The sequence below is a fragment of the Schistocerca cancellata genome, chromosome 7, assembly GCF_023864275.1.
Source record: "Schistocerca cancellata isolate TAMUIC-IGC-003103 chromosome 7, iqSchCanc2.1, whole genome shotgun sequence".
In the NCBI taxonomy this organism is placed as follows: Eukaryota; Metazoa; Arthropoda; class Insecta; order Orthoptera; family Acrididae; genus Schistocerca; species Schistocerca cancellata.
Window position 1 is genome coordinate 548638568 of NC_064632.1, and position 7983 is coordinate 548646550.

Genomic DNA, 7983 nt, shown 5'->3' on the forward strand with positions numbered 1-7983 from the left:
ACTTTGCGTATTCACAAAGGCTTGTCGCAAGCAAATAGCCACACGCAAATAATCAATGTCCTAGGGTATATTCAATTTCAGTGCAAGCAAAATAATACAATTCATAAGTCACTACTGTTTTCTTCCACTCAGGTCGCGGCTGGGCGGCGCGGCGCTTGTATTCTCTTCGTGTAGAGGCCGCTCCTATCCTGGTGTCGTCCTAGAGTGGCGTTCGTAAGCGTATTATTGGCTGACGTCGTCTTACAGCACTCTCTGCTCTTCCGCTCTTGATCGTCGTGCTGGCGCTTGTCGTTACGCGGGATCAGTTAAAGTATCGATATATCGACATCTCTTTCCAAAAATATATTGATATACAGGGTGATTCAAAAATAATACCACAACTTTAAAAATGTGTATTTAATGAAAGAAACATAATATAACCTTCTGTTATACATCATTACAAAGAGTATTTAAAAAGGTTTTTTTTTTCACTCAAAAACAAGTTCAGAGATGTTCAATATGGCCCCCTCCAGACACTCGAGCAATATCAACCCGATACTCCAACTCGTTCCACGCTCTCTGTAGCATATCAGGCGTAACAGTTTGGATAGCTGCTGTTATTTCTCGTTTCAAATCATCAATGGTGGCTGGGAGAGGTGGCCGAAACACCATATCCTTAACATACCCCCATAAGAAAAAATCGCAGGGGGTAAGATCAGGGCTTCTTGGAGGCCAGTGATGAAGTGCTCTGTCACGGGCTGCCTGGCGGCCGATCCATCGCCTCGGGTAGTTGACGTTCAGGTTGTTACGGACAGATAAGTGCCAATGTGGTGGCGCTCCATCCTGCTGAAATATGAATTGTTGTGCTTCTTGTTCGAGCTGAGGGAACAGCCAATTCTCTAACATCTTCAGATACTGTAGTCCAGTTACATTAGCACCTTCGAAGAAAAAGGGACCAAAAACTTTATTGGCTGAAATGGCACAGAAAACGTTCACCTTAGGCGAGTCACGTTCATACTGAGTTGTTTCCCGCGGATTCTCAGTGCCCCATATACAGACATTGTGACGGTTGATTTTCCCGTTAGAGTGGAAAGTTGCTTCATCACTAAACACAATCGTTGAAACGAAAGATTCATCTGTTTCCATTTGAGCAAGGATAAAATCACAGAAATCGATTCTTTTAATCTTATCAGCTGCTGACAGTGCTTGAACCAATTTCAGACGATAAGGTTTTATAACTAACCTTTTTCGTAGGACTCTCCATACAGTTGATTGTGGAATTTGCAGCTCTCTCCTAGCTCTGCGAGTCGATTTTCCTGGGCTGCGAACAAATGCTTGCTGGATGCGTGCTACATTTTCATCACTCGTTCTCGGCCGTCCAGAACTTTTCCCTTTGCACAAACACCCATTCTCTGTAAACTGTTTATACTAACGTTTAATACACCACCTATCAGGAGCTTTAACACCATACTTCGTTCGAAATGCACGCTGAACAACTGTCGTCGATTCACTTCTGCCGCACTCAATAACACAAAGAGCGGTCTCCATCTTAACATCAACTGACGCTGACGCCTAGTCAACAGCGCCTCAAGCGAACAAATGTACAACTAAATGAAACTTTATAGCTCCCTTAACTCGCCAACTGATAGTGCTTAGCTCTGCCTTTTGTCGTTGCCGAGTTTTAAATTCCTAAAGTTGTGGTATTCTTTTTGAATCACCCTGTATATAGGCGATATTTTTTCAACCGATATATCGATATTGAAATGGCAATACAGTGCCGATATTTTTGTTCCATACTATATTTTTTTGCAATGGTTGACAAATATTTGGATTGTTCTGTTGATATTGTAGTACAACATAATTTTACTTTCACTGTGTGGAGGAGTCTTTCTACTTTTTGAGCTTTTATCACGTCAGTTATTTCTGTTTGACTGGCGAAGCAAGTATAGATGGAACAAAGAAGTAATTCGACTGCACTGGGGTGGCAGTGTGAATGGAATAACAAGATGTCGCATGTGCAGAAATAACATAGCAGTTGCGTATTTTTTTTTAAACGCAGCTAGTTTGCTACTTCTTCATATCGGAATTCTTCAAGAACAGTTGCTGGAAATGACGAACGAATATCTAAATGACAAGATTGTTCTTTGCAGTGGGCGGGGACGTGTGAGGTGAAACGCTGACGTAATAGGCGCTCGGCGCTACCAACAGAAATTGCAGCGTTTAACTACACATAATTCTGACACTGCAACTGCTAGGCTGTTGGCGTTCGCAGGAGTGAAAAAAACTGGTACGTCGACATGGAGTCTTTGGACAGATCCGATATGTGACGAAAGCGAATGACGGACCCATTGTACACGTTTTATTGTGGCACTTATCGGGAGTTACAATTGGTAGCAAAGTGATTAGCGCCAAGCGTGAACGTGAACCGTTTTCTTTTCAGTTCGTGCTCTGAAGGGGATAAGCAAGTTGCTAGCTTCTTGACGTACAGAGTATCTAATAATAAATCAGTACTTAAATGCACAGCTCTAAAACCGGCTGCACGTTTACAATGTGCAGCTGATATTTTTTTCTGGCCACTACGTCGTTATTTCTACCGTCGATTATCATTATACCGATAATATTTCGATATATCGAGGTCCGGTAATGGTATCTTTCTAAACATCGATACATCGGATTCCCGATATTTTTAAAAATATCAACAGCTCTTGTATAAACGTGGTAGATAAAAGGAACGACGTGTATTCACGCACTTCATGACATGCTATCTTTCGAGAATGACAGAATAGGCGAAATGGCGAACTTGGTGACTAAATACGTTACCTACCTGGCACAGGGGTTAACGGTGACCCTGAAGGCTGTTCTCCCAGGAGAAGGCTATTTCATTGCACAGCGGGGTGGCTGGCCTTTGCCATTATCCCTCACGGGAGTAACTCGGGTGCATAATTTTTTAATGAGCGTTCAGGCGGATTATGTTGTCCTTTCCAAAATGTTGCTGGATTTGACATTGTATGGACTAAGTTGCCTGAATTGTACCACTTTCGAGATTTTATATAGTGTGGTGCAAACAGTAAGTTACAAATTTATTTAAACAATGTCATCCTCAATTGCATGATGCTGTTGCTAGAATGTAATTCAAAGACTGGAAACTGTGAGAAAATCAACCCACTACACTTAATTTTCTAAACATCTGCAAGTGCCACAAATTAGGAATATGGTTTCTTACCCTCAATCAGTGGCTATATAAATTGCACCACCCTTGTTTACTGTACCCTTGGGCGTAAATACAGGGTTATTACAAATGATTGAAGCGATTTCACAGCTCTACAATAACTTTATTATTTGAGATATTTTCAAAATGCTTTGCACACACATACAAAAACTCAAAAAGTTTTCTTAGGCATTCACAAATGTTCGATACGTGCCCCTTTAGTGATTCGGCAGACATCAAGCCGATAATCAAGTTCCTCCCACACTCGGCGCAGCATGTCCCCATCAATGAGTTCGAAAGCATCGTTGATGCGAGCTCGCAGTTCTGGAACGTTTCTTGGTAGAGGAGGTTTAAACACTGAATCTTTCACATAACTCCACAGAAAGAAATCGCATGGGGTTAAGTCGGGAGAGCGTGGAGGCTATGACATGAATTGCTGATCATGATCTCCACCACGACCGATCCATCGGTTTTTCAATCTGCTGTTTAAGAAATGCCGAACATCATGATGGAAGTGCGGTCGAGCACCATCCTGTTGAAAGATGAAGTCGGTGCTGTCGGTCTCCAGTTGCGGCATGAGCCAATTTTCCGCGGGCTACGCGTGAAACTTGCCCGCAAGCGTTCAACCGTTTCTTCGCTCACTGCAGGCCGACCCGTTGATTTCCCCTTACAGAGGCATCCAGAAGCTTTAAACTGCGCATACCATCGCCGAATGGAGTTAGCAGTTGGTGGATCTTTGTTGAACTTCGTCCTGAAGTGTCGTTGCACTGTTATGACTGACTGATGTGAGTGCATTTCCAGCACGACATACGCTTTCTCGGCTCCTGTCGCCATTTTGTCTCACTGCGCTCTCGAGCGCTCTGACGGCAGAAACCTGAAGTGCGGCTTCAGCCGAACAAAACTTTATGAGTTTTTCGACGTACCTGTAGTGTGTCGTGACCATATGTCAATGAATGGAGCTACAGTGAATTTATGAAATCGCTTCAATCATTTTTAATAGCCCTGTATATGTGCTAGCCTAAGTTCAGAGAAATGTTCCACATTTTAGTTCTTGCATCATTATATGCAGGCATGCAGTATAACTTTCTCCCTTTTTCCTCCACCCCACACACTATGCATGAACTCTCAGTTTACATTTCATGCATCTGCTCATTTTTTCCATTCAGTCTTAGTTACACAACAGTCTTTTGTTTTACAAATGAGTTTTTGTGGTGGCTTTCGGGCAGAAAACCTCCTTTGGGTAGTTAGAGCTGTAGTTCTACAGTTGTAGATTTCGTCTCCTTTGCTTCGGTTCGCTTGTTTTTTCCGGTAGTAATTCTCTTCACCACGTACACAAGAAGAAAACTACAATATAATTATCTTCATACGATCTCTTCCGATATCTCATATCTGATAATATGGGTCTAAGCGGTACGTAGTTCATGCTAATCTTAATAAATGTCGGTTAGTAAATTAGGTAAGAATTTTAGAGCAGAATATAGAAAACTCTCCCCTAACGACAATGATTAAAAATCTCTGACTCTCACATTAAGGAACTACTTTGTAAATAAGCAAAATAAACACACAAATACATAGCTCCTCGATTGTAATTTAATACCAACCTTTTACAAGAATCCTGCGTGCAAAACATTAATGTGTGTGTCCCCTCATGCCTTCAGTATCAAGAGATTGGAGGGAAACTCTTGTTGTGCCTTAAACAGCTCTGTAAGTAGCATATGTCTGGGGCAACCAAAGTGTACGTGCTTGAGGTCCTGGTTCTCCCTACTGTCGCATTGCACTGAAGGGATGACGTGAATTCTGTGGAGAGGGAGACTGTAGTGACCACGATTGAATCTGTCTGGCGGTGCTCATTACGTACTGCTTCTCGTTCTCTCTGTCCGTGTAATTTTAAGTTTCATCTCAGACTTTTCAGCGTACGCTGTGCTCATGCAATGTGTGGGTCGATTTTTCTGTACCAAGCACCCTTGAGCAAATATTCAGTCTCCGACTCCTGTTTCATTCGCTTCGGCCCAGGCCTTTGACTACATAAATGAGGCACTCAGGTAACAAGCAGTTCTCTTACATCCCATACTTTTCTGCTTTCTTTGCCAGTTGGTTGGCCTTCTCGTACTCCACAATCTTGACATGCTCCTTAGGCCACACAAATGCTACTTTTGCAGAGTCTTCAAAGAATATTATTGCAGAGAAGCAGCCTGAATTGGGCTTGACGCAGTAAACCTGGTAAACTGACTGCTGGAAAAATGTAACACTGTACGATGAAATTACCTTTATAATTTTTCCTGCAGCAATTTGTGTTCATATCAGTGAAAAAAAATACTAATTTTTTTTTTTTGTACCATATGAAGCATGGTGGAGATTCAGTAATGATTTGGCTGTCAAACAGAGATTTTCGGTGGATATTGTGGTCAAACTGAAGGGAAAGTCAGTGAAAACGTTGAACTGAACAATGTTCAGAAAACGATGTAGGCGTCGTTGGATAATTATTCGTACTGCAGAAAGATCTTACACTTGTCTGGTACGAAAGTCCCACAACTAAACACAGGACTTCTCAGGGTGATGATCTAATAATTTCCGAGTAATGAGATTTAGCACGGTGTTCAGTGGTTTTGAAAATAGGTAGTCGCCTTTACAAGTAATTACGACTGGCAGACGGAAGTTCCTTGCAAAAGTTTTTGGGATGAGTTGCTGAGGTAGCTGTAAGGAAACGTGGCGTATGAGCCAGTACACGAAAATGTTTCGTTGTCGAATTACTTTTCAAGTATTGTTGTATAATAGTATATAATAGGTCAGTAGTCACCAATTGTAGTAGTCGTTTTCACAGGAAGTGTTGTGTTTTAGCCGGCTGGAGTGGCCGAGCGGTTCTAAGCGCTTCAGTCTGGAACCGCGCGACCGTTACGGTCGCAGGTTCGAATCCTGCCTCGGGCATGGATGTGTGTGATGTCCTTAGGTTAGATAGGTTTAAGTAGTTCTAACTTCTAGGGGACTGATGACCACAGCAGTTGAGTCCCATAGTGCTAAGAGCCATTTGAACCATTTTTTGTTGTCTTTCGCCATTTTCAGTACGTACTCGTCAACGTGTAGGTTGTCAAAATGCTGTAGAATGTTTCTGTAATACATTGATTATGTATCTCCACATTTTCGCTGCATGAACGTATTGTTGTGTTGGTGCAGTTTACTGAAAATGGTGGGTACCAGTGCAGCTCCTGTACAGTGGAAATGGTGCTACGCCAGCTGTCTACCGTATATGTTTTACTGGCTACCTGCCGAGCTACATGGATTAATTGCACTGAAGCACATCTTTCGGAATCACAGGACCGTTTTTATTCTTCCTTGTGGAAGGCTCTGTAGACCAGATCAACAGCCTTGCATAGGTAATACCACAAACAAAAATGTCTAGTCAATAGCGACTTACAAACATCGTCAAAAGATTTCTCTAAATGTGCAAATATTGTAAATGTAAGTCTAAAATAAGTGGTAGACCAGCGTTGCCTCGTACGTTCTTACATTTCTCCTGAATAGAGACTGATCTTCTTCAAGGATGGCTTCTGCTAGTTTTCCCAATCTTCAATATGAAAGTCGTGTCAGTATCCTGCAACGTGACATATTAAACTGCAGGATGGGTAACATTTACGCATGTCAACGACTGACTTCTTTCTAGCAAGAGATACAGTGATCATAAAGAATAAAGACACTCCCTGTGTCTGATACCTCTTGCGTACCAGCCTGAACAGTGCTCCCACTCACAGGTAGAACACTTTTTCCCAGTGTGCGATTTGTGCTTTTACCAGGGGGGGGGGGGATGTCCTAGGGAGTTAGTACAATTATATATGTTACTAGCTTGGACCGTGGCGTTACCCATGGTTAAACAGTTATTTATAAATAGATGTTAATGCCGAAACTCACTATTCACGCGTATGCACTATCAGAAAATCCATCCCTTGTTATATCTTTAAAAGTATATTATAGGTAAAGCTTATTTACAAAATCATCTACATACAGGTATACGAGGGGAATTCAAAAAGTAAAGGTACATTTGTGGAAAGTTGTACTTATTCTGATGATAGAAAACAGAAACATGCGTTATTTTTCTACGTAACATCCCTCGACTTCAATGCAGTTTTCCCGACGTTTTACGAGTTTTTTTTTTATTTCATCAGAAAATACGTTTATCGGTTGCATCTGTAAGCAATTTTGCACCGCAGCAATGACGTCTTCATCACTTTCAAATCTTGTACCCTGTAGTGCTTCCGTTAAGGGTCCAAACATGTGAAAATCGCTTGGAGCCAGGTCTGGACTGTATGGTGGATGTTCCAGCACCTCGAATCTCAACTCCTTTATTGCGTCGGCTGTCCGTTTGGCAGAATGTGGGCGAGCGTTATCTTGCTGCGGGATGACATCTCTTCACAGTTTTCCATGACGTTTGGATCTGATTGCAGGTTTTAGTTTCGTACGCAACACATCACATCCACCATACAATACTGACCTGGCTCTAAAGCCTCGTTTACGCTGGAGAGACGTCTTGCAACATTGTGGCATGCTACGGAAATGTGGCGTGCGTCGTCTTGTCATTTAGTTCTAAATATTTTGAAATACTTACCTACTACATAACACTTCTTCAAAATTAACAACCAAACATATTAATAGTAAGACTGTATTAAAAACTTTCAGTGTTCGGCTCCGCAAATTTAAATTAAATGTAAAGTTTTACTCCAGTGCGTGGGAAATAAACATCCCAGGTTGGGATGCATAAACTAAAACCAGAGGAGGGGATGGTCTGATGCAGGGGGGGGGGGATA

General features: G+C 42.0%; 1 non-coding gene across 1 annotated transcript; it reads left to right on the plus strand.

The window, feature by feature from the left end:
* The first annotated feature begins 2795 nt into the window (after positions 1 to 2795).
* On the plus strand, positions 2796 to 2953 carry LOC126093317 (U1 spliceosomal RNA). The gene has a single exon (XR_007521498.1). It is a non-coding gene; the product is annotated as a U1 spliceosomal RNA (small nuclear RNA).
* Positions 2954 to 7983: the final 5030 nt, after the last annotated feature.